General features: G+C 46.7%; 1 long non-coding RNA gene and 1 pseudogene across 1 annotated transcript in view; one reads left to right on the forward strand and one right to left on the reverse strand.

The window, feature by feature from the left end:
* The window catches only part of LOC126499130 (uncharacterized), a 210,964-nt gene that overhangs the window by 145,006 nt on the left and 38,737 nt on the right, over positions 1-27,221 (forward strand). The window lies entirely within an intron of this gene.
* LOC126499115 (40S ribosomal protein S8-like) lies at positions 15,015-15,695 on the reverse strand (annotated as a pseudogene).

Genomic DNA, 27,221 nt, shown 5'->3' on the forward strand with positions numbered 1-27,221 from the left:
ATATATCACCCTGCCATTAATGCAATTTCCTCAGGATTAAAAAACCCGTTGTCATCAAGAACCTCATTTCTCTAGCCCAATATTGCTTTTAGCGGGGTAAGTCTCCATCCTTGCCAGCATCCCTTTTCCCAGGGTAGTACCTACCCAGGCTTAGCACAGGAATCCTCTGTGGGTAAGTACAGGGCTAATATTAGCTTTGAGAAGCAACCCTCCCTGGTGCATGACACCTTAGAACCTCAGGAAGGTGGGTCACTGGGAGGAGGCCTCCTGGGTGTCCCAAACCTAAACTCTTAGCAAGGCCCTTCAGAGGTGTCCCTGCAGTGATATCCAAGTAGGGCACTAGGACTAGAGAGAGGGAGCTGTCGTGGGGAAGATCAGAGAGCTGACACTGACCTGGTTATGTGCTAGTGGCAAACTCCAGATCCTCTTGTCTGGAGGCTCCTTGGCTCCTGCATCGGGTGTTTTGTGTATTTTGCTATCAAATCAGATCCCCAAATCATGTGGTCTAGCTTTGTAACCTGGATCAAATGGAAAATGGTCTGGCCTCTCCGAACCTCCATTGTCTCAAGTGATAGAGAGGAAACACCTGACATAGAGGCCCTGTGAGTATGGGGGTTTCTTTGCAGTATGCTAGGCCTGAGGTCTGGCCTTGGAGGAGGAGGGACAGTGCCTATGGGACAGAGGCCCTAGTGGTCTAGAGCAGATGTCTCATGGCCTGGGGAAGAGATACTGGGTCCTGCTTGGGTCCACCAGCAGCACCTGACACAAGATGACGCCTATGTGGGTGGTGAGAATTCGTCACTTCGGTCCTTTCTGTGTACCAAGATGTGTTGAGGGTGAATGAAGCATCTCCTAATTATTCAGAGGGCCCAGGGAGGACTGGAAAGCCACTGGTGGTGGCTGAAGAGGTGGGGTAGAGGGTAGCTTCCAGATCTGTGGGTCAAAGGGGTACTCTGTGCTGTAGCAGATAGACCCTGGCCCATGCAGGCAGGGCCCCAGCATCAGAACAGAGCTAGAGAGTTAGTCTTCAAAGCTGGAGACAGGGATGTGGAGTAGGGTATGGTCCACAAAATAGAAGAGAGACTCAAGGCAGTGCTGGACCTTTGACTTCTGTTCCTACTTTTAAAGAATAAACAGCCTAACAACACACATCTTTAATCCCAACAACACTCGGAGGATAGAGACTGTGAGTTCAAGTCCAGCCTGGTCTACAGAGTGCATTCCAGGGCAACCAGATGTACATAGTGAGCCCCTGTCTCAAAAGCAAGCAAACCAACAAACAGAAACAACACAGTCTTAGCAGTGTTCCCCTCTGAGCCCCAGTTTCTTCGTCTGGCAATGGAATAGTTGAGGACTAGGGGCCAAACTCAGAAAACACAGCAAAGGGCTCCTACAGCCAGAGTAGGGGAGTGGCAGTCAGCCCAGGAGACCATCAGAGTGCAGGACTCAGGCTCAACTGTGAACCCCACTGCTGTAGGGACTACTCTGTTTTTCCAGAAGAGATTTGGTGCCTTTGGGGTGGTGTCCAAGGTCCTCAAGAAGACCTCCCAGCCCTTGCACTTTCAAGGTGGGTCACCCCAGTCCCTAGTTACTAACTTATTTGGGTGAGTGGAATCCCAAAGGGCTTCTGTTGAGAAGGGAGCAGTGAGGGCAGAGGCACTGGCCTCTGTGTAAGGGCTTAGTGACATCATCTGGCTATAAGACCCTCAGTCCATATCACCATCATTATCATTTTTTTAAAGAATCTCCTTTTCTCTCTGACAGGGTCTTCTGTAGCTTATACTGGCCTTGAACTTATGTTATAGCCTAGGATGACCTTGAACTCCTTGATCCTCCTGCCTCCACCACCTAAATGCTAGAATTTCTGATGTGTGCTACCATGCAAGGCTCATGTACCACTGGGGGTGGGACCCAGGGCTTCATGCATGCTTTGGCAAGCACTCTGTTGGCTGAGCTGCATGCTGAGCCTGAGATCTGCTCTTTGGAAGGCTGTACCCACCAGTCCCGCCTGATGGGTGAGAAAATGCAGAATAGAAAGTCGGGCCCATGCTCAGGCCCACACAGCGGTGAGCGTGTCTCTCTGAGCCTTTAACCTCTCCTCCAAGTTCCCCCACTCATGCCTTCCATCTCCCTCTGAGCTGTGACAAGGAGAAAAGTCTCCTCACCAACGGCTTAGTAAATAATACTCATTCATTGACTCACTTCTCCTTTGTTACAGACAGGGAAACTGAGGCATGGGACAAATTTTCTGGGTGAGGCCCGGGTCCTGCGCACACCTATGCTCAACATTTCCACTCTTGTATCCTGCCTCTTCAGCTCTGCCTCCTTGCTCACTGGAAAAAGTACGGACCAACAATCTGGGGACAGATAATCTGCTATGGAAACAGTGTCTGTGGCTCTAATGATGGAGAAGACCAAACTGGATTTAAAGCAGAATTAATTGCATGACCCCTCACCCACGCCCTCTATCTTGCCGTTGCCAGGTCCCTAAACAGGGGAGATGAAGACTCAGTGCATCTTCTAGCCCACTGAACATGCATCCCCCACCCCAGGGGCCGTCTCGCCCGCTCCCAGGCTCTAATCCCTTTAAACGTTTCAAAGAACACAGACAATGGCGCTGGGGTGTATGTGCCCCTCCTGTGCCCACCTCAGCAGAGCGAATGAAAGCAGATTGGGGAACTCTAGGGGGCTGTGGGAGGGGAGGTCACACCCCCTAGGACATGCTCTGTAGGAAGCAGGCAGGCTGGGGAGAGTAGGAACTCTGTGCTGGGAAACAGAAGGGGACTGGAAGATGACAGACAGGTCAACAGATCCAGAAATGTCAGCCTGGGGAGAGGCAGGGACGGGGTTTGCTGAGAAGGTCTGAGGGTGAGCGCCTTAAAGGACAGGAACACGAGGTCCTCGAGCAGGCACGGTCCAGGCAGATGTTAGAGTCAACCCAGACCAAAAGGTGAACGATGCTCTCTGAAGAAGTAGCAGCTGCCAGGCATGCTGGCACATGGCTACAAGCTCATCAGTTAGGAGGTGGTGGTAGGAGGGTCAAGGAGTTCAAGATTATAAAAGAAGTGGAATATCCTGTGGTTCTTGGCAGCTGTCTCTGCATTAACTGAACTTTCCTTTTCTTGCTTCCGCTGGACCGGGCCCACTATGACTTGGGAACTGAGCATCGTTTGATCTGCCCACTGTTAGGCTGACTTCTTACCTTGAATGTCCTTGACTGTGTGGATCCATTTCTGTTGGACATCTAAGGTTCCCAAATGTCCTCTTGCACCTGGCCTGCCTCCCCCCACCCGTGTCACCCACCCAGCTCCATCAGGCTTGAAGGTTTATTATCTTTGAACGTGGACCCGTCTCCTGCCCACAGCCTCCGTTCATTCTCTTATTGTTACCTACCCCCTATAGGCACGTGTGTATCCCAGACCCTGGTCCTTGATGGTCCACCTCTGGCCTCTGCACCCCAGGTTCTCTGTTCCCCTCTAGCCTCATCACCCTGGCTCCCTTCACACTTTCTGCTGCTCCCTGCCTCCCCTTGATTCTGCTCTTTCAGGGACATCTCATGATCCTACATCCCTGAAACATGTCTGGGACTGATTTGTTCTGTGTCCCCATGGTGAGGGCACACTGTACGAGCTGTGAGACTGGTTGGATACCTGATAGAGGTTGAAGGGGACCCTGTGTGTGCAGAGCCATAGCAGGTCAGGGAGGGCATATGAGTAGGGAGCTGTTTCAGGGTAATCCTCTGCTCCCGGGGTCAGCAGACTTCTGCTGTGAGCCTCTACCTTTGTCTCCTTGTTGAAATAAGGGCGGCGGGGCTGCGTCCCCAACACCCCGGCCGCTTGGCTAGCTCATGCCCGAAATAACAACACACAAATTGTATTCATTTAAAGAACTGCTTGGCCCATGAACTCTAGCCCTTACAGGCTAATTCTCGCACCTGGACTAGCCCATTTCTAATGATGTGTGTAAGCACCCCAAGGTGCGCTTACCGGGAAGATTCTAGCCTAAGTCCATCGTGGGTTGCAGCTGCCTGGGAGAGCAGAGCATGGCGGCTGTCCGGTCCCTCTGGAATCAGAGCAGAGTCTGACCTCACTTCCTCTTCCGCCCAGCATCCTATTCTGTTTACTCCTCCCATCTATGCTTTAACCTATCAGGGCCAGCCAAGCAGTTTCTTTTATTGCTCAGCCAATGAAATCAACAGATTGATATGACACTCCCACATCAGTCTCCTCTCAAGTCTTCCTGGTTCTTCTCGTCACTAGGTCTAACTTTTCATGCTGACCAGCATGCCTGGCCTATGTGATGCTCAGCACACACACACACACACACACACACACAATATTGTATCCCCATTTCTATCATATCCAGAATTCTGTCCTCTCCGCAGATATCCCATATCTGAAAATTTATTTCCATACATGTACTGGAAGAGTCCCTCAATCCACACCTTAAACTCTGACCCCCAGTTGGAACCTTCCATTCTCCGGGAGCCCCTTGGAACCTTTGTCCCACCCCAGCACTTTGCTCTTGCTTTTAGTACCCTCCCTTCTCACTCTGGAGCTGTGTGCCCACTCTACTGCATCAACAATCTCTCTCTCCACACAAGTCACATGAATCTGGCTACTGCACTTACCCAGAGGACTCTACATCTCAAATCCAGAGCAATTGGAATGCTACAACCCCTACAGCAGGAACCATAGAACTCTCAAATCCCCAGGGTCTGTCACCTCCCACCAGTGTGTGTATGTGCACGCATGTGTGTGTGTGTGTCCTCCAACCTTCCTTCTTCCCCTCCTCCCCCTAGGAAAAGGCTTCTTGGGCTCCCTAGGAAAAGGCTTCTTGGGCTCAGAGTTGCACAGCCTGGAAGAAGGAGACACCCACAGGGAGAGAGTAGGACTCACGCCCAGGTTGGTGGGAGTGACTTCTCTCTCCATGAAATACATATTTACTTAATTTCTGAATTCTGAGCATGGTTCATGGAACATTTCAGGCAGATCACAGTCTGGGAGGATGCTGGAAGACATTAGCTTCTGTGCACTGGAGGAGAAGAGAGAGAAAGCAGGGTCTGAGAGCTGGTAGTAGGAAGGAAAGAGAAAGCTTCCAGCCTGTGACCTGCCTAGGTGTCTTACCCTCCCTGGCCACAGGTTCCTTTGGGGGAAAATGGAGTCATGTTCTTGTCCATGAGAAGCACGGGCTCAGCTCTTCTTACTCAGAGAAGGAAGCCACAGCAATTAGGGCAGGGCATGGACTTTAGAAGGCAAGGGACAGAAGTGAGTGGCTGCTTTCCTTGCTTCCATGTGTGCTGAAGAAACGAATGTGATTTGTTTGTTTGTTCTGTTTTGTTTGTTTGAGAAATTGTGGACCTGGGAGAAGCTCCCAGAACCACCTTGGGGAATTATCTCTGAGGAAGCCCCACTGAGGAGCCTAAGCCTTCCTGCCAGTGCTGCGGCTAAGTTCTTATGGACCCCAAGCATCTGGTGCAGTGAGTCTGGGATAGAAAGATGAGGCTTCAATAGCCCCAGAGAAGAAGGTTCCCTGGGACTGAGAATAAGGGAGGAGTGGAGACGGCCACATAGCGCACCTGGAGAAGGAGCAAGCATGGCCCATTGGCAAGATGCCTTTTTAAAGAACTTGGCCTTGGCACTTGAGCACCATGGGAGCCCTCCAGCCTATACAGAGGGCCAATTCCCAGGCATAACTGCAAGGCAGGGAGACCTATCAGGAGCTGAACTGCTGTGTGACACAGAGATGTGGAACTGACCAAAGACCACGAGGAGGGGTGGTATGAACACATCACAGCTCTGGACTGGCCTTGGCTGTGGGGAGACAATGAGGAAAAACTGAAGATGACACGGAAGTGACTGAAAGAACAAATTCAGCACTTAATTAGAAGATAAGAATGGAAACTGCCACGTTCCACACTGCACGTGCAGCCTCCCCATGGGGTCTCAACACCACTCACACAGCCGTACAGCATTGCTTGGACAGAGTGCAGAATGGGTGGGGCCCCAGTCATTCCCCAACGCCCAGGAGGAAGATATAGTTCTTTAGAAACTTGATGGATAGCCAGCCGTGGTGGTGCACACCTTTAATCTCAGCAACAGGGAGGGAGAAGCAGGTGGATCTCTGTGAATTCGAGGCCAGCCAGATCTACAAAGTGAATTCCAGGATAGCCAGGGCTACAGAAAGAAACCCTGTCTCAGAAGAGAAAAGAAAAAACAGGAAAAAAAGAAATAAAATAAACTTGATATAATTGCTAAAAGGTTAAGAGTCATGGTGAGAGGTAGGATTTTTTTTCCTTCTACCGTAGGTTAAAACAAAACCTTCATTATAACCTTGAACAGTGAAGCAGGGTGTGCTGGCACAGGCCTGCAAGCCCAGCCCTGGGCAGTGGAGGCAGGAAGAACGGCAGTTCAAGACTTTCCTCATCTACACTGGGAGTTGGAGGCCAGCCTGAGCTACAAGAAACTCCTTCTCAAAACAAACAAGCAAAATAATAAGAGAACCCGCCTCTCCTTGGAAAAATGTCAGGACCACGGACAGCGACATGCAGAGCAAGCAGGCAGTGTCAGCCATGGGAACTTGACCCAGCACACATTGGTGGTGTGATTGAGCTGAGAGAGTTGCCCTGGTCATCTGGGTGGGCCATAAATGTAGTTATATGTATCTTCAAGATGGGGAGAGAAAGGGAGATTTCACTATGGGTGGTAGAGGAGAAGGCCACTGTGGGGCAGGCGCTGGAGAGATGAAGTCACAAGCCAAGCGATGCTTGTCACCAAAATCTGAATGACCAGGAGAATATCCACCCCTTTGGTGTCTGAGGGTGGTCTTGCCAATCCCAGGGTCTCAGCCCAGTGGTACCAACTGTGGAACTGTGAGAGGATAAACCTCTGTTGCTTTAGTGATGTTTGAGCGTAGCCATAGGAGCAAGCTAGCACAGGCTTGCATGGGGAAATGATTGCTGGTTTGAAAACAGGGAAGTCACTGAGAGCCTGTGAGAATAGATGTGAGTAACAGAGGAAGGACTTGGGAGCAGACTGGGGTTTTCTGATTGAAGTGTGTGGATGGCAACTTGGCTTACCGACATGGAAAATGGGTTTCATGGAGAAGAATTCAAAGCCCCATGCTGACCACATTAGGCAGGAGAGGAACATTCAGCATCGTTGCTGCCAAGAACAGCTCAGCCAGATGAAATTCAATGCCAAGTGCCCCTGCAGGACCCTGTGAAGGCCACAGAGACAAGGCCTCCTGGTTAATCATGGAATAGTAACTAAATAGGATGCCCCAGCCCCTCTCCAAGGGTTCTGAGCCCGAGGCCTGCTGAGCGAGCACACACGTGTTCAGAGATCCCTTCTTGAGCCAACACTAGCACAGATCCTGCCAGGGGTGTCCCCAGGCAGTCCAGAAATAGCAGCCAGTGCCAGGATTTTGCAGTAAATGCCAGGCCAGTTAACTTGGTGTGCGGAATGCAGAAATGTGTGCCAGAAGAGAGACTGTATCTGCCCAGGGGATTAACAAACAAGTGACATCAGGAGGGAAGGGAATGTGGAGTGGGTGGTTACACACATCAAGGAGTCATGTAGCATGGTGGGGAGCCAGAGGGCTGAGAGTTAAATCCACACAGGCTGTCTGCTGATAACGAGCGCTCTCAGTGACAGGAGTGACAGCCACTGCCCATGCCCATTGGGGGCCTGTCAGCTCTGGAGCCCAGAACTAGGCTGGAACTTGATTTAGCCTAGTCCTTCTTCCCAGAAGCTAGAATGGCAATACACCTCATGCCTCTGCCATCCCCATGTACCTAGTTTAGACAGAGGGATTGGTTGTCCTTGGAACCATCTTTGAGGGTTCTAGAAGGTTCAGGGGTCCCTGATGCAGAGACTGCAAAGCCCCAGGGATATGCACTCTGGAGCAGGCTCTTGAGCATTCATTTCTGGTGTCTGCTGTTCCCTCCACCTGGCACATCTGGATGGGACCGCCTCCCTTGCTCTCACCTGCCTTCTAGAACTGCTAAGGAGAGAATGGGAAAGGGGTACCAAAGGGAAGAAGATCATGATGAGGAGGTCTAGCTCTGAGCCAGAAGCCTAGGAGGCCAGGATGTGCAAAGCACAGGGCATGGAAAGGAAGCAGGAGGGGAGGGGATGACTTCTCCTGAGCAGCAAGATCTAAAGGAAAGAATGCTAGACTGTTGAGGGACTGCAGACCATCAGACCCTTAATTTCCTGTAAACAACTTGTTTACATAGTGTGAAGACTGTAGAATGGAACCGGTGTAGTTTTACACTAGACCAGAGGAGGAAAAGCCCTCTTCAGTGAGTGACTTCCCTTTTCTGAGATTTAGTGTTTGCAGCTAATCAGGAGCGAGGAGAATCTGCTGGCTACCTCCATGCAGAGGAAAGGAGGGCATGAAATCACCCTGCTCCTTTCCATCCCCTTTCCTTCCTCTTCCCTTTCCATATATACTGACTAGTCTTTTTTTTAATTAAGTTTTTTTTTTACATCCTGACCACAGTTTCCCCTCTCTCCTCTCTTCCAAGTTCCCCATCTCTCCTCTGTCCTCCTCCCCATCCACTCCAACTATGTGTCTCTCCAGAAAAGGGCAGGGCCTCCCATGGATATCAACCAAACATGGCATATCAAGTTGCAATAAGACTAGGGACCTCCCTTGTATTAAGGCTGGGTGAGGCAACCCAGTATGAAGAAAAGGGTCCCAAAAGCAGGCAGAAGTCAGAGACAGCCCACTCCCACTGTTAAGAGTCCCACAAGAAGACCAAGCTACACACTTGTAACATATATGCAGATTGCCCAGTTCCATGCAGGCGCCCTGGTTGTCACTTCAGTGTCTGTAAGCCCCTGTGATCCCATGTTAATTGATTCCATGGGTCATTTTCTTGGACTGTTCTTGACCCCTCTGGCTCCAAAAGTCCTTTTTCCCCCTCTTCCACAGAATCCCCCCCCCCGTACTGGCTAGTTTTATGTCAATTTGACACAAACTAGTGTCATCATAGAGAAGAGAAGCTATAAGATATAGCTGCAGGCAGGCCTGTAGGTCATTTTCTTAATTAGGGATTGATGAGAGAGGACCCAGCCCATTGTGGGTGGTGCCATCCCTGGGTAGGTATTCTATAAGAAAACAGGTTGAGCAAGCCACGGGGAACAAGCCAGTAAACAGCTCCCCACTCCATGGCCTCTGCATCAGTCTTGCCTCCTGGTTCCTGCCCTGTTTGAGTTCCTGTCCTCAGTTTCTTCAGTGATAAACAGTGATGTGTAAATGTAAAGTCAAATAAACCCTTTCCTCCTCAAGTTGTTTGTGGTCACGTTGTTTCAGCACAGCAACAGTAATCCTAAAGAGGGTACCATCTACCCATCCATTCATTCTTCCCTCTATCTTTTTCATCCATCCATCCATGCATCTATCCACCCACCTATACTTCCACCCACCCTTCTAGCCTCCCATCCATTTATCCATCCATCCATCCATCCATCCACCCTCCCATCCACCCTCCCGCCCGCCCACCCACCCACCCACCCACCCATCCATCCATCCATCCATCCATCCATCCATCCATCCATCCTCACTCATTTACCCAGCCTAAGGACCTGAGCCTGGCAGGGAAGCTAGGAGGTAGCCAAGCCTGTTATACTGGCCAGTAGTTTTAATTTTGTGTGAAGCCCATCTTATTAGCTCTTTCTTTTAATGGTTTGTGCTTCTTTAAAAATCAGAGATAAAATCTCCATTGAACTCCAAGTTGTGATGATTTATTTTGCTTTATTGTGGGAGTTCAGAGTTTTAGCACACATGTTTTGGTTTATGGTACATCTGAACTTGTGCGTGTGTGGAATGAGGTAAGGCTTGGGGTTGCTCTGTGATGCATGATGGGGGATAAGGCTTGAGATTGGTCTGTGGTGTATATGTATATGTGTGCGTGCATGTGCCTGTGTGTGTGTGGTAAGGCTTGGGATTGGTCTGTGATACTAACTAGTACACATGGTGTGAGGTAAGGCTTGGGGTCTGCTTGCTTTTCCCTGTGTACACCCAGTTCCTCGGGGTCTTTTATGAAGATTATTTTTCATGTATAGCCTTAGTTCTCTTGTTGTCTTTGAGTCCTTTTAGGCCAGTCAGCAGCTTTGTGTTCTATGAACTTCCTATTTGGTCCTTCGGGTTAAATATTGAAAATTGTGCCAACACTACACTGTTGTTCATATATCTTATTAGTAAATCTTGAAATTAGGTATAAGATCTGGGGTATCTTTCTTTTCTCAGAATTAGTCTATTTGAAATCCTTTGTGCTTCCATGTTTATTTCTGAGCAAGTGTGTTGGTTTCTACTTGCTGGGCTTTGGTGGCAAAGCCTCTGAGTCTGCACAGTTAAAATTTCTGATTCATGGATTCAGCATGACTCTCTGTTTACTGAGATCAGTTTTTAATTGCTGTGAGTAATAATTTAGAGTTTAAGTATACAGGAAATACACGCATTTTATTACCTCTATTCCAAACTATTTCCCGAATTTCCTGCCATTATAAATGCTATTCCTAAATTTGCATTTCCAATTATTCATTTCCAGGGCATAGAAATACAATTGATTTTTTTTTCGTATTAGCCTTGAATCTTGTTACCATGCCAACCTCACTAATCAATCCTAGTGGCTTTTTTCTGTTGATCCATTTGGATTTTCTTTATAGGCAGATGATAAATTTATAAGAGAGGGGGAGGAAGAGAGAGAGAGGAAAAGAGAGAGACAGAGAGAGAGGGAGGTATCACCTGTGATACCTTTTCTTTTCGACCTGTGAGGCTTTTATTTCTTTTTCTTGTCTGTTTGCACCAACCTGGGCCTCTCTCATATTGTTTACTAGAAGAAATCTTCACCTTATTTTCAATCTCGGGTGGAAACTGAGTTTTCTGCCATCGAGTTGTGATATTAATTCTCTGGTTTCAGAGATGCCCTTACCAGGGACTGGGAGCTTCCTTCTAGTCTTAGTTTATGATGTGTCTGGGGTTTTTTGGGGGGAGGGTTGCTTTAAATTATGAAGGAGTGAGCAATTTTCTCTGATGCCAGTGTGTGTGTGTGTATGTGTGTGTGTATGTGTGTGTATGTGTTGTGTATGTGTGTGTGTATTTGTGTGTGTATGTGTGTGTATGTGTGTGTATGTGTTGTGTATGTGTGTATATGTGTGTGTATGTGTGTGTGTGCAGGTAGGTGCCACTGTGTGCACATGTGGAGGCCAGAGAAAGGCATTCTCTTCTATCACTCCCTATCTTATTCTTGGAGGCAGGGTCTCTCCCTGACCCAGGAATTCATGGGATTTTATTGCAGCTAGGTTGACAGCCAGCATCCCGTCTCTGCTATTCCCCTGCCACAGAGCTGAGGTCACAGACACATGCAAGACCACACTCATCTTGTTACATGGGTGCTGAGACCTGAACTTGGGTCCTCACAACTATGCACCAAGCCCTCTTCACTACTGAGTTCTCCCTCCAGTCCCTCTAATGCCTCTTCAATGTTTCCCCCACCCTGTTTTTGCTTATTAAAATAGTAAGCTATATTGAATTTTGAATGTCAAGCAACCATGCATTCTAAAAGAAACTCCTCTTAGTCATGAATTAATTTTCTCACATGTTCCCAGGTTTGGTTTATTATATCCTGCTGAGCTACTGTGTTCCTTGTTGTCATGGGCACTGGAGCTTTCCCTTCTTATCAAGACCTCCGTTTGGGTGTTGGGGTACTGTTTGTCCCATGAAAAGGATTAAGACATTTTTCCTCCCCCTCTGTGACTGAAGCATTTCCATAGGTTTGGTTCTGGCCATAAATGTTTTATATGATTAACCACCGAAAGCCATCTAAAGCTGGACATCTTTCTGGAAATGTCTTAAAGTGCAGGATCAATTTTTTAAAGCACAGCTCTGGGGATGATCTCAGCAGGTACAGGTGCTGGATCCCTGGGACTCACACGGTGGAAGGAGAGGACTGACTCCCAAAAGTCATCCTCTGGCCTCCACATGTGCACCGTGGCATGTATGTGCACACACATACACATATACTTTTAAATGTAATTAAAAAGAAAAGAAAACCTTAATGTGGACTCTAAAGTCAGAAACAAAACAAATATACTAGCCTTTGCTGCTTTTTTTCAATATTGTACTGGATTCTAGCCAGAGGAATGAGGCAAATGATGATGATGATGATGATGATGACGATGAAAGGCAGCCATATTAGAAGTAAGGTGTAAGGTCCTTTCTTGTGCACGATTAACAAAAACCCAGAAACAGAAATTGGGGTTTAGCCTGAAGATCAAAAAAGCAAAACATGCAGTCACTGGCTCTTACCTCTACTTCAGTCTAAACTGACAATCCTGCCTCCAGGAATCTCAGAATGAGAGCTGTCTCCTCCCATTTTATAATCTTCTCTAGAGCTGGGATTAAACTACAGCCTGGTTTCTATGGCAAACTAGTGTGGCTCCTGGGATTAAAGGTGTGTATCACTACTGTCTGGTCTGTAAGACTGACCAGTGCAGCTGTTTTACCCTCCGAACTTCAGGCAAGCTTTACTTATTAAAATACAAATGAAATATCACTACAATTTCTGTTTTCAAATAAAACAATACATTAAGAAAACAAAGAATACGCACACAATTAAAGCTAATAAGCAGTGTTAGGAAAGATGTATAATCTGAGATTCACTTATAATACAAATTGACAGTGCTTCTGCATGTTAGCAAAAGGTTAGCAAAAAATGAAATAAACAATTATGTGTATATATAATAGTATCAAAACCACAGTTCTTAGAAATAACTTTAATCAAAGAAGAGAGATATTTGTACACATGCATACACACATGAAGATGCTAGGGCACTGTGCTTAAAAATTCTAAAGGTAAAGGGCTGAATAAATGGAAAGGTATCCCATCTTCATGAACTTGAATGCTCAGTGTTGTTGAAAGGGAAGAGCTTCCCAGAGTGGACACTGCTTCTAAAAGTCACTTAGAGCCAGGTGGTGGTAGCACATGCCTTTAATCCTAGGGAGGCAGAGACAGGAGGATCTCTGTGAGTTTGAGGCCAGTCTGGTATACAGAGTGAATTTCAGGATAGCCAAGGTTACATAGAGAAACCCCATCTTGGAAAACAAAAATTAAAGAGGCAGATAATTTTTATATTATTTATTTTTGAAGACTTATTTTTAATTCTGTGTTCGCATGTATATGTACACATACATGTAGATACACGCCTGCTGTGATTAAAGGTGTGTACCACCACTGTCTGGCTCACGATTCTATTCCTATAGAATGTGTCACATGTCCCAGGGACAGAGAGTAGTCTAGTGGGGTGGGGTGTTAAAGGAGGGAATTGGAAATGACAGTTAACACATCTGGATTTCTCTTTATGGTAACAGAAAAGTTGAAATTGGGTAGAATTTGCAGGGACATGACCTTGAGTGTGCTTAACATCCTTGAAAGGTACATTTGTAAGGTGGTGAATTTTATGCTATATGGAAATTTATTAAATTCATAAATAATAGAAATAGAAAATAGGCAAAGAACTGCTCTGAATTTTTTTTTCTGAAGCAAAGAAGTGGAGCAGTTGCCCGCATTCACTGCAATTCTTTGCCCATCTTCATCTGAGTCCACAAACTTACTCGCTGAAGCTTCTGCTGAACAGACTTCGAGCCTCCCTCAGGCTCCAACTTAATCATTTCAGTCGTTCCTTTCTCTTGGTCTTCTCAGCAGTATAGCTAGATTTTAATTTTGTTGATACTTTCAAAGATTCAGATTTTGTTCTTTCCTCCCCTCCCCTCCCCTCCTCTCCCCTTTCTCTCTCTCTCCCCTTTTTCCTCCCCTCTCCTCTTCTCTCCTCTCTTCCTCCCTCTCCCCTCCCACATCCCCACTGTCATCTTTCTGCATTAAAAGGTTATCCTTTTAGCTCCTATTCTCTTCTTGTTTACCGTTGATTCAACATCTCTAAATTTTTGAGGTGAAATTGACACAGCTGACTTGAGGCTTCTCTCTAAAGCAGTTATTGAGTGTTACCCACTTCCTCCTCGACCCTGCGGCAGGATCCCCTCCCAGCTTGATTTTCATGTGCACGAGTGTCTTGCCTGCAGGTATTTCTGTGCACCGTGTGTGTGAGCCATGTCGGTACCAGAAATTGAACCCAGGTCCTGTGGAAGGAAGAACAGCAAGTGCTCTCAAGTGCTGAGTCATCTTTCCACCTGCACCTGCTCTCACCTCCTCATGGTCTGTCTGCGTGCTCTCTCGACGCAGAGACCTGCTTTCCCCCATGGCTTTCCCCTCTCGCCCATCGTTTATTTGGGAGTAGGGCATTTAATTACCAATCACTTGAGGGACTTTGTAGCTATCTCTCTGTTATTGATTTCCACTTCATTATGTCATGTTCACAGAATATACTCTCTGTGATTTTGATCTCCCCGGTTTTGTTTTATGGTCCGGAATGTGCTGTTCGGGAGAACGTTTTTTTTCAGCCTTAAAGAGAGCATGCGCTCCACTGGTGTTGGGGGTCAAGCTCCATAAATGTCAATTAGGTCAAGTTGATGGGTGCTATTGTCGGAATCTGCTCTGTTCTCGCTGATTTTCTGTGTCCTGTCGATTGCTGAGTGAAGTGCTGTGATTTCCAACAATCACCATAGATTTGTCTCCTTGCTTTCCTGTCTCTGTCTTTAGCTGTGCCGTTAGGCTTGGAAGCGCTAGTGTTCTGTGCATACATATTTAGGACTGTGATGGCTTCTTGATTAAGTGGCCTATTTATCAGTGTGAAGCCTCTTCCCCCACCCCCCCCCCCCGCCCTCTCCAGTCCTAGTCCCATTCTTGGTTCTGAAGTTGACTCTCTGTGGCATGGACGCACTGTCGTTCTTTGGGTTAAGGTTCATACTGTAAATATTTGTCCATCTCTTGATGTTTGGGTTGGGAGCCTAGTCCTGGAGGGCTGAGCCTTCTCCCCAGACCCTGCCTCTTTTCTGCCAACCTTGCTGCATCTTTGGGTGGGAAACAAGGTTCTTTGTTTTTGTTTTTTTTTTTTTTACAGAATAATAAACACCTTTATTACATGAGCTATGATGGATGGTTTATTTGCCTTTCCGGGCTTTGATCTTCCTCAGATAGAACTCCAGCTCCTTGCCTTCTAGTACATAGCCATCTGCTCTGCCACACTGCCCTGATGATCTTGAGGCGATACAAGCCAGAAGCTTGCCCTGCTGGAACTGCTCCTCCAGAAGACTGCTGATCTTGGCGTTCTTTTTCCTTTCGTCGTATTTCTTCTGAATTTTCTTTGATCGTTTTTTGTTTAATATTTCTTCCTCCTCAGGAGTCAGCTTGGCCCCCTTCTTGTGGCCCAGGGGCAGTGCACAGTGGGACTCGTACCACTGTCGGTACGGGGTGCTGTCAATGAGCACGATGCAGTTCTTGACCAGAATCTTGGTGCGGACCAGCTCGTTATTGGACGCATTGTAGACGACGTCAATAATCCTTGTCTTGCGAGTACAGCACTCAGAACCTCAGGAAAAGTTCCCCACATCCAATCTTAGGGCACGGTAATTCTTATTGCCTTCTTGCACACGGACCGTGTGGATGCGACGAGGGCCAATCTTAGTGTTAGCCGCAGGCCGTCCCAGCTCATACTTCCGCTTCTTGTGGTAGGGCTTTCTCTTGCCCCTGTCTTGCGGCGCTTGTGCCAGTTGTCGCGAGAGATGCCCATTGCTCGGCGCTGGCAGGAAAGAGGAGGGAAACAAGGTTCTTGTGGGCAACACAGAGCTGGGATTTGCCTTTCATTCCTAAGGTTTCTACCTTGTTATTGGAATATTAATATCTTTTCCAACTTCATATAATTATTTATATCACTGGTTGATTTTATATTTCATATATATATCTACAGAGAGCATGTATAGGAAGAGGGGAAGAGAGAGAACAGGAGCTTGTACACAGGTACATGTGTGGAGGTCAGAGGACATCCTTGGGTGCTGGGCCTTGGCTTCCATCTTGTTTGAGGGGTCTCACCACAGTTGAGTATGCCAGGCCTACTGGCTCAGAAGCATCCTGGGATTTTCCTATCTCTGCCTCCCATCTCACAACAGGAACACTGAATTGCAGACATATGCTAACCTCTAACTTTACATGGGTTCTGGGAATCTGAATTCATGTCCTTGTGCTTGAGTGGTAAGTGCATTGTCCACTGAGCCATCGCCCCAGCCCTGACACCACTGATTGAAATTTACCATATCATGACTTTTTTTTATATTTCCAGTGTGTGTAGTTTTGTGGTTGTTTGTTTGTTTTTGATTTTTGGTTTTTGATGGATTTTTTTGTCATTGTTCCCCTTATTAGTTTGGCTTTTTTTGTTTTAGTTTTCTTAGTTGCCTCAGTATTTTCAAAATTAAGGTTCAAAGGAATCAGCTCTTCCCATATTATTGAGTTGCATTATCATGCAACTTCAAGGAAGGGAAATATTTATAGGAATATAGAGAAACCCAGACTCGGTAATGCAAAGGTCACAGTGTCTACCTTTTAACCAGAATCCATACTGTGAAGAGCAGTCAGTCAGTACAGCTGGCAGGGACATCCAAACCACTGTCATTCCTATGTCCCTAGAGGTTAAAAAAGTTAAGTAAAGATAGGAATTTTTGTTCGTTTGCTTGCTTTGGTTTTTGAGACAGGCTGTCACTATGTAGCAGTTGCTGGCCTGGAACTTACTATGAAGACCAGGTTGGCCTCAAACTCACAGAGATCTACCTGCCTCTGACTTCTAGGTGCTAGACTTGATGGCATGTGCCACCACAGCCAGCCAAAGACACAGATGTTTAAGAAACTACCTTGAGTATCTAGAGTTGAAAATGACAGCCTGAGATGAAAAAAATCTCTGTGTTTGGGGCCAATGACATGGCTCAGTGGGTAAAGGGGCTTGCCACCAAGCCTTACCACAGGGGTTCAATCCCCAGGATGCACATAGTAGAAAGAGAAGGCCAATGCCTGCCAAGTTTTCCTTTGACCTCCACATGTACATTACGCTAACAAAAGATGTAAAAAAGTAAAACAATATGAAAAGGTTGCACCGTAATACTGTTAAATAAAAGAAAACTAGAGTAACCATTTTAACCCTGGAATCAGAGTTCAGAGCCAAGGATATTGCCTGGGATAAAGTAATTTAGAATGAAAAGGGGAAGCTGCGATGTAGCATGCCTGAGGCCCATCCCCATCAATGCGTACTAGGCATGTGATGTGTGCCAATAGTCCCAGCAATGGGGATCAGGAGGCAGAGGGATCAGTTTCTTGGCTATGTAAGTTCAAAGCCATCTGGGATATATGAGACTTTCTCCAAAAAAAAAGAGGCTTGTCAATGAATGAGGAGAATAGCACCAAACATTGTACCCTTAACAAGAGCTCAAGAATATAAGACTATAAACCAGGAGGTGGTGGTGCAAGCCTTTAATTCCAGAACTTGGGAGGCAGAGACAGGTGGATCTCTGTGAGTTTCAGGCCAGCCTGGTCTATAAAGCGAGTTCCAGGATAGCCAGAACTGTTACACAGAGAAACCCTGTCTCAAAAAGCCAAAAAATAAATCAATAAATATAAAAATATAAAAGAATATAAGAACACGAATGGGTAGATTAGAAGGAGAAATAGGGAAATCTGCAGTTACCAGTGGGACAGACAACAAACACCTCTCTAAACAACTACAACACCAGGCAAGAAATCCAGTACACAGGATACTGTAGCAGGCTTCTCGATCAAGCTGACCCAAATGACACAGAGCAACCATCAAATTATAGCAGAAGGACAATTATCTTCAAGCACACAGAAATTTTTACTGAGATAAACAGCTTCTGGGGACATTAAACAGGTTGCAGCTGATCCACCATGCCCCAAGCCACACAAAATATTCTTTTTTTTATCACAATGTAGCCTTACTAGAAGTCAATGAGCAAATATGGATAGGGGTCGGGGGAGACGGCTCAACACAGGAAGCGCTCTCTGTGCAAGCAGAGCTACTGTTTGGGTCCACACACCCGGGTAAATGCCGGGGGCCATGGCAGCTCTCCTGTGGCCCCCGAGTTCAGGGAGTGGAGGCAGGGCATCCCCAGAGCAAAGTGAGATGGCTAGCTGGCAAGCTGAATCTGCAAGCTCCTGGTTTCCAGCCAGAGACGCTGCCTTGTTATGTAAGGTGGGGAGTAATGGAGCAAGACTCTGACACACAGACAAACACACACAGGCACATGAACACTCATGGGGCGGGACTTCCAAATAGTTAAAAAATAAAATAAAACATTTCTAAGTTAACTTTGGTCAAAGAAGAAATCAAAAGCAAATTTAACAAAAAGTGAGGTCCCTTATAGCTTACTTCCCCCCCCCCCCGCCCCCCGCAAGGTTTCTCTGTAACTTTGGAGCCTGTCTTGGAACTAGCTCTGTAGACCAGGCTGGCCTCGAACTTAGAGATCTGCCTGCCCCTGCCTCCTGAGTGCTGGGATTAAAGGTGTGTATCACCACAACCTGCCCCCCTTTTTTCTTACTTTTTAAAGCAGATGGACTGATAGAAAGATCACACATAATACTGCTGGCGTGTGATGGTCTCCTACATGGTTCTCAGGAGGGGTCCCAGTCTAAAAGGAGTGCTTAGTCATTGTTTATTACAGTGTCCTATGATACTGTAGGCCCACGACTTTTCTGTGCGGCTACAGGTGGTCACTGTATAGTAAGAAAGAGAAAGTGTCATCACTGCCAATTAGAAAAGACTGTAAACCAATGTGGCATTCACAGGGTGTGATGGTTTGTATAGACTGTCATGTGACAGGACCCAGAATCACCTAGGAGACCGACCTCTGTGAGGGCATATGATGATTAGTCTGGGAAGACCCACCCTGAATGCAGGCTCTGCCAGTCCATGGGTTGGTGTCCTGGGGTAAATAAAATAGAGGCAGGAAGGCTGAGAACCTGTGTTCATCTCTCTCAGCTTCCTGGCTGCAGATATAAGATGACCAGCTGCCTCAGATCCCAGGGCCACACCTTCCTGTGTATAGTAGACTGTACCCTCAAACCTGAGCCAGAAGAACCTTTCTTTAATTAAGTTCTTTCATTGTATAAGTCACCTGACAGAATCATGGAAACAAGAAGAAACTGGTGCACAGGGTTAGACTCTATTCTGCTCCCTCCTCAGGTGTCACCTTTGGGGCCGTCTACAGCTGGGCATGGTGGTGAGAGGGATTTGACGTCTGTGTCCCCCAAGTAGGATGTGCCTGTCCTGTGTGTTGTGCACATGCTGTCTTCTTCCTTCTTGGTGATAAGATAAAGATCATCACTGTCATTTGGTAGACCCCAGGTTCTTCTCTCTACTGGGCCAGAAGCAGCTCAGCCTCAGAAGATGTCCAGGCTAATATCTCAGTCACAGGCCATGTGGGCAGTGTGCACATGCAACCATTCCCTAGGACTAGAGAATGTGAAACAGGGAATTCTGGGAATTGCACTCAGGATTTCATATTAGGTCTCTCCTCACCAATCAGTTACCCCAGGAATTCATTTAAGAACTAAAAGCTAACACTCTGTTTTCTATAGCCCAAGTTCCCCTTTCTGCAAAGGGCGCACTGGGTCACAGCCCAGCAACCCCAAGCACAGTGACCCTTCAACTTGATCATCTCCACAAAGGCCCTGTTATTGTGGCTGGGGGTGTATCTTGGTTGGTGAAGGACCTGCCTAGCATGTTTGACACACTGATTTGATTCCTAGCATCACATAAGCTAGGCCCAGCAGGGCACACCTGTAATCTCAACACTCAGGAGGTGGAGACAAGAAGCAATAAAGTTCAAGATCATCTCCAAAGATGGTTCAGTGGTTAAGAACACTTGCTGCTCTTGTAGAGGACATGCAGACAGACAAAAAACACCCACAGACCCAGACACACATAAACACACACACACATAAAATAAATAAATGAACATTAAAAAAAAACTTTAAAACCAGATCATCTTCAGCCACATAGTGAGTTTGAGACCAACCTATAATACATGAGAGCCTGTTTCAAAAAATAAAATAAAGGGCCTATTTCCTTCTAAGGTCCTAGGGGGTCAGAGTTGCAAGATATCTGGTGAGGAGTACAATTCAATGTGCTAATGACAGATTACATCTATAGCCTTTCCCCTCGATAAACCAGACACCAAGAATAGCATGTAAATTCTGACGGAACACAGGGTATGCTCTGAAATATTCAATCCAATTGAAAAAAAATCAAGACCACAGTGGTGGTTTAAATAAGAACAGCCCCCACAGGTTCATATATTTGACTGCTTAGTCATCAGGGATTGGCACTACCTGAGAAGGATTAGGAGATGTGGCCTTGTTGGAGGAAGTGAGTCACTGGGAAGTGGGCTTTGAGGTTTCAGAAGCCCAAGTCAGGCCCAGTGTCTTTCTTCCTGCTGCCTGCAGATCTGAATGTGGAACTCTCAACCACTTCTCCAGCACCATGTCTGCTGGGTCCTCCCATGCTTTTCCTCCATAACAGAGGTTCTCAACCTTCCTAATACTGCGACTCTTCATTGGTGATGGGGAACCTCCTTCAGCCAGTGACCTTTAAGAGGCTGGACCAGATTGGGCCATGACCTTTTGGGTACCCAGAGAAAATGGCCAGCCCACCCAGCTCTCTCCCTCTTGTTCCCACGTTGCACACCTTGAGGTTGGACTTCTCATTCCTGTTCCGTGAGTTTTTCCGTTTACAATAAGGAATAACTGGAAACTTTTGGAGGTAGCTTGGAATTATTCAACTTGCATACTTACCTTCTTTTATGTGTTCAGCTACAAATTGCCACTTCATACCTGTAAATTTGCTACTGCTATGAATCATGATATAAATATCTGATATGCATATGTTCTTAGGCAACCCTGTGAAAGGGTTATTTGATCCCGAAAGGGTAGCAACACACAGGTTGAGAACCACTGCTCTGTGATGCAAAAACATGGCATCCAAGTGAAGAGTGTCAACCTGAATGGGGTCTCAAAACAGCAAAAGGACACTGGAAAAAAGCAAGACGGTCTAAATCATCGTGGGTTTCAGTGGACCACAACGCATCGATATTATCCACGAGCTAATTGTAGTGACCTGTGTCGTGTGAGGTGTTAATAGCGAGACAGATGGCGCCAGGTTATGGGAACTCTGCGCTGCTCAATTTTTCTTTAAATCCAAAACTGTTCCAAAAATATAGGCTATTTGGGATAAGAAGAGAGTTTGACAGTATTTGATAGCATATCAGAATTCATGGGCTGCTGCTACTCAGCTTGGGGACGCATGCAGCAATAAACACTTACAGCGGAGGAAGAGCGCACGCTCAAATCAATACCTTCAAGCTACCACTTTGAGAAAGCAGAAAAAGGAGAGCAAATAAAAGTAGGCAGAGGGGGGAAAAGGTATTAAAGTGGAAATCTACGAAACCAACAACAGAAAAACAATAGGAAAAGTCGATGGAGCCAGAAGTTGGTTTTTTCAGATCAATGAAACTGCTCAGCTCCAGCAAGACTAGGGGAAGAAAAGAGGGTACCCAAAACACGGCCGAGATCAGTTATCAGGGCAGAGTCATCCCAAATTCTAGACATGGAAAGGATAATATGGGACAGTATGAAGAGATTTTATGCTAATAGCTTCCACAAGTGAGGTGAAATGGACAAACGCCCTCTATGACCCCAGGCGCCAGAGAGGTGGCACAGATAGGAATGCATAGGGCTCCTGCAGAAGCCCTGAGCTTGGTTCCCAGCGCCCAAGGCAGGTGGCTCACAACCACCTGTAACTCCGGCTCCGAGAGATCTGATGCCTTCTTTTGGTGTCTGTGAAATTGCACACAGGGACTCGGACACACACACACACACACACACACACACACACACACCCCTACACTACACATAATTTTAAAAACAGAATATAAAAATTTTTTTAAACATCACCTGAGGAGAGATAGTTCTCTGGGGCATCCTATGTTCGTGAAAGAACGTGAGATCCTTCCCACCGAGAAAGCACCAGGCTCCATTGCTCTGCTATTGAGTCCTACCAAGCAGCTATGGGGAAAATAAGACCAGCTCAACCAAAACCCTCCCAGAAATCAGAAGAGGGCACATTTCTCGCTGAATTACCCTGATTCCAAACTCGAAGCCAGCCAAAGTGTTTTTGATGTCCTACTGTTTTCCTTGGGTCTGGTTTTCTTTCTGTTTCTTCTGATTTAGGGGCCATGGGATCCTCAGATCTGCACGGGTACAATTTAATCTAAGTTGCAAAGATTTTAAGCATGACTTGTTGAAAATTGTTCCCTCTTCTTATGGTTCTTATGACTTAAAATGCCTTAGCGCTGTGTGTTTTCCGCATCCTCATCCCCCATCTATAGTTTTTACTGTTATTCCTTCAAGGTCACAGCCTTCTCCCCACCCCCTTCTTCCTCACCATACTATCTGATCTTGGCTAGTCTTAACTGAAATATTTTTAATCTCAGATCCAAAATTTTTTTAAGTCTATACTTTCTTTTTATAGCTTCACTTTTTTCTGTTTAGCATGATCATGTTTTATTCTTCCTCCTTACGCACACTAAAAGTATTTTGGCATCCCCTGTCTACAAATTCCATCATTTCGGTCATCCCTGGTCCATTTCTATCCATCCACCTTTCAGATGGAATGGGCCCTCCTTTCCTGCTTCTTTACGGGACTCAGGCCCTGAGAAGATCTGGGTGTTAGTCTAAGCACAGTTTATATACTACTTTGCATATAAAAGGTACTTCTATTTCTTTATTTTATTTTTTTATATTTTTTTAAACAGGGTTTCTCTATATAGCCCTGGCTGTTCTGCAATTCACTACATAGAGTAGGTTGGCCTCGAACTTAGAGATCCGCCTCTCCCTCCCACGTGCAGGGATCCAAGGCGTGCCTCACCATGCTCAGTTTGAAAAGGCTACTTTTCAAATATAATTAAGTTCACTAATCATTTTGCCTTAAAAGAGAGTGATTAGACCAAGTTATATGGGGCAAGGAAGTATGATTCCACCAGTCTCTAAAAGTGAAGATGTCTAGGGCCACAGAGACGGCTCAACAATTCAGGGCTCTTGCTGCTCTTGTAGAGGACCTAGGTTAAGTTCCCAGCATCTGCATGGCAGCTCGCAGTCACCTGCAGCTTCAGGTGTAAGAAATTCAGTGCCCTCTTCTGGACTCCGTGGACACAGTTAGTGCACAGAAACTCACGGGTGCACACACATATGCATGAATAATATAAATAAATCTTTATTAAAAATAGAAATGTTGTGGAGGAAACTCAGGGGAATTTTCAACATGTGATGAACTGATTGGCATTGTGCTTTGAAGCTGGAGGGTACACCGTGACAGGGAATGGAGGCGACCCCAAGGAGCTGTGAACAGCCCTGGCAGGCAGTAACCATGGAAATAAGGACCTCAATGCTAGGGCATTAAAACCTGAGGTTGAGCTTAGGAGATGATCCAGCGATGTGGCTGAGAACTCACAAACGAATGCCCCCAACTTCAACCTCCTGAAACTAGAAGCAGAGAGCCCAGCAGGGCAAGGCTATGCCCAGGAATCTTTCTGTAAGACCCCAGAAGTCAGTGTTCCCTGGAGCTGCTAGCTTTGTGGTAATTTCTTAAGTCAGTAATCAAGAACTACCTTGGTGGTAGGGCTGACTTAAGACACTCTGGACCCGTGCTTGAAAACATCTTGAAGGGACCCACTTAACAGGATCAAACTAAGGAATATATGTATGGATTCTCTACACAAATGTTCAGCATCCTAAAGGGAACAGTTTTCAACCACTGGCATCCAAATGCACTAGGCATATTAGTTCTTGTTGTTGTTGTTGTATTTTTTGTTTATTTTTAGGGTATGTTGAGGTCCCCAGGTCCCCATATTTGCACAGCAGGCTTTTTACCAACTTAACCATCTTCCCAGCCCACTAATGCTTTCTTCATACAGATCTGTGGGGGCTACCCAGAGAAGCTTCAGAGCTATCCCAAGGATATTGAGAGATATGGGAGGTGTCAAGCTTTCCAGCACCCACCTCTCCTGGAACCCAGAGGACCCCACTGTTAGTGCAAGCTCAGCCAGGAGGTGACTGCGAAGATTCTGGCCCAGACCCCTCAGCAAGTTACAGCAGAGCCGAGGGATCCACAGGCAGGGCTGCTGCTCAGGACAGGGAAAGGCTGCTTCATACCGGCTCACCCTCCCTTCCAGGCACTATGATTGAGGCGTGTGGTTCCCTTGGAAACAGTACTCCTTGTCTCCTGGGGTCAGAATCACTTAATCTGTAGTTACTGCAATTTTGATGCTAGTGGCGGGGGGAGACCCCAGATACCTTCCACATCCCTACACCGCCCGCCACGTTCATCATCACCGTTTCCTGAAGCATGCAGATCGTCCCTCCTTGTTCTCACATTCAGCTTTCCTGAGTGTGTGTGTGCGCGTGTGCATACACACACACACACACACACACACACACACATGCGCGCGCGCATGCACAACTTTCCCCAGAGCTCAGATAGCTGCTAATGACTCTGTTTTCTAGCCCCCAACTGAAAAGGAACAATCACGTCCCTACCAATTACCTCCTCTCAGTGCCCGAGGTTTCCCAACCACCAGAACCAGAACACCCTCGCTTTTCAAAGGCTACATTACAATCACATTAGGAGTGGGAAGGAGGAAACTGGCCAGGCAATCCATTTTCTTTGCACTCTTCCTTTTAAGTGACTTCGATGTGTTCGGGGGAAATCGAGGGTGTGCTGGAGCATGACATTGGACAGGATAGTGGTTTAAATACTCGGCGCTCTATCCGTCACTGGCCCACACCGTTCCTGAACTAGAAGCCCCTGGAAGAGGGGCTGCCACCTGTCCGATTCCCTGTCTTGACTCCCTTCTACCCTGGAGTCCGGTAGGTTTGTGGAGAATAAAGAAGCCCTGGATCTCAAGAAGACAGGGATGAGCACCCCCAGGGCAGAGATGGCAAGAGCCCCGCAGCTCTGCTCTCATTCTGACCATGGAAACAGCTGGCATGGATGTGGGAAAGGAAAGGCTAAGATCAGTGAGGACCCAAGCACAGGGTGGGAGATGACACAGCCAGTGCCAGGAAGCAGATGTTGAAGTGGATCCACGGTTTGGGGCCATGCCAAGAAACTCAGGGAAAGCATTTCGCCGAAACAGTAAATCATGCACAAAGGCAACGAAGGGGCTTCCGGCCAGACTAGGAGCCTGGAGTCCTTGGAAGACTCGCAGTAGCAGAGATTAGGAGGGAAAGAGAAAGGTGGAGCCTTTGGGTTCTGTCTAGGGTTCTTGTCCATCATAGAACAGTTTGAAGGACCTCCCCGGTCGGTGAGGACAATGATAGACATGGAACCGGCTATTTTCCAAAAGATGGAACAAATGCATGTTCCCGTAGGAAAATCGAGACTGGAGATGTGTGTAGCGGTACGCTGCCCTCAGTCTCTCCTGACTGGGGAAAGGTGTGACACAGGCGTCGGCATGTCAGAATGCTTTTCGGGTCCTTCATCCTTTTGTGTCAGGAGGGAAGGGACATGTGTGGGGTGAGTGAACATGTGGGAATACAGGTCTGACCGAGGGCCAGAGGATATCCTCAATCGCCAGTCTTCAGGCGCTATCTACCTCCTTCCAAAAGCAGGCCTCTCATTGGCTTGGAACTCACAAAGTAGGCTAGGCTGGCCTGCCAATGAGCCCCAGGGATCGCTTGTCTCCACCTCCCCCATAGTGAGGTTAGAAACACGGGCCACCATGAGAGCTGGGGAATCGAACTCAAGTCCCCCTGCTTGCAAGGCAAGCACTTTACTGACTGAGTTATCCCCTACAAGCCCCTGCTTTGTTCTCTCTAATGGCTGAATAGTAGCAAAGCCTTAATCTGTGTCTCCGCGGTCACGCAAGGAATAGCCCATAGCATGTTTCTGGGTTACGCGATCGAATCCCTAAAGGCGAGTGCACATGTGTTTCAGCTCTTGATGTATGTTATTAAATATCCCTCAAATATATTGCAGCAATTTACAGATTTTAACAGCCACGTAGGCAAGCTTTTCCCGTATCTTTGTCAGCATTGGGTTTCATCACTTTAAATTTTGCTAATCGCATGATCTACCGATTTAATCTCATTATTGTTTTGCATTAATCATGAGAGAGGGAGCATATTTTCTATGCTCATTGGCCTTTTGTGCTTCCTGACTCTGAAAACCGCCCATTCATTTCCTTGACTCATTTCTCTTGCTTTGCATGTCTTTTTCTAACCGGTTTGCAAAAACCTGTTTGTACAAATGGACACAAGTGGATCCCCTGACATATTTGTGGCAGACAATTTTGTAAGTGGCTGTTTCACTTTGGAGAGGAATTTTTCTAATAGACACATTTAGAGGGAGTCAAAAACTTTTTAAAAAAAAAAAAAACATGTTTTCTGAACAGCTAGTTACTTTCAACGACTTTGTCTTCGAACATGAATGAGTTATCTCAGAAACTTCTGAAAGAACGAGCAGATATGTTTGAGGAGCCTTAGACAGCTGTTTCTGAAGAACTGTGACAGACACAGGAAGGGCAGGAGGACAGTCATACCAGTCCCTGTTTTCCTATGACAAAGATGGATTTCAGCAACGCCACGCTGGATTTATGCTAATGTCAAGTAGAATTGTAGATGAGGTCATGCGTCACACCAGAACTGCAGGAAAGTCATGCCAAGCCTATACCGTCCTGCCTCCATTTTGCTAGGATCCCCAAACTTCCAGGTCAGCCAATCTTGTTATGAGAGCTTGGGTTGCTTCTTAGCCACTTGGGCCCTGTGACTGCTGTAGGGAAGACTGTCTCCCAGGGAACTTGGGAATCCCGCAGAGCGTTAGTGTCCATCCGTACATCTGGAGCCGGTGAACCTTTTCATCGAGCTTGTGCTTTTCCTTTGTCCGAGGCTCCAGACCTAACTCTCCAGCACCATCATCTTCCTTATTCTTCCACAGGTTGTCAAAAGTTTTATGTCCGGAGTCACTAAACTTCGTGTTCCTCACCAGAACAAGGCCTTCAGATACTTCCAGTCATGGGCTCTCAGTGTTCATCATGCTAGCCAGGGAGTCTTTGGCAGCTGCAGGTGCCAGCAAATTGGAAAGCCTGTTCCAGTACTTTAAAAATTCATCCTTACAATTTGGTTTCCCTAGAACCACTCCTGGCACTACAATCTGTATTAGTCAGAGTTCTCTAAAGAAGTAACTGATAGAATGAATATATATATA

This window comes from Alexandromys fortis, unplaced genomic scaffold, assembly GCF_014885135.2.
Source record: "Alexandromys fortis isolate MF-2015 unplaced genomic scaffold, M_Fortis_MF-2015_v1.1 scaffold_9, whole genome shotgun sequence".
NCBI classification, from domain to species: domain Eukaryota; kingdom Metazoa; phylum Chordata; class Mammalia; order Rodentia; family Cricetidae; genus Alexandromys; species Alexandromys fortis.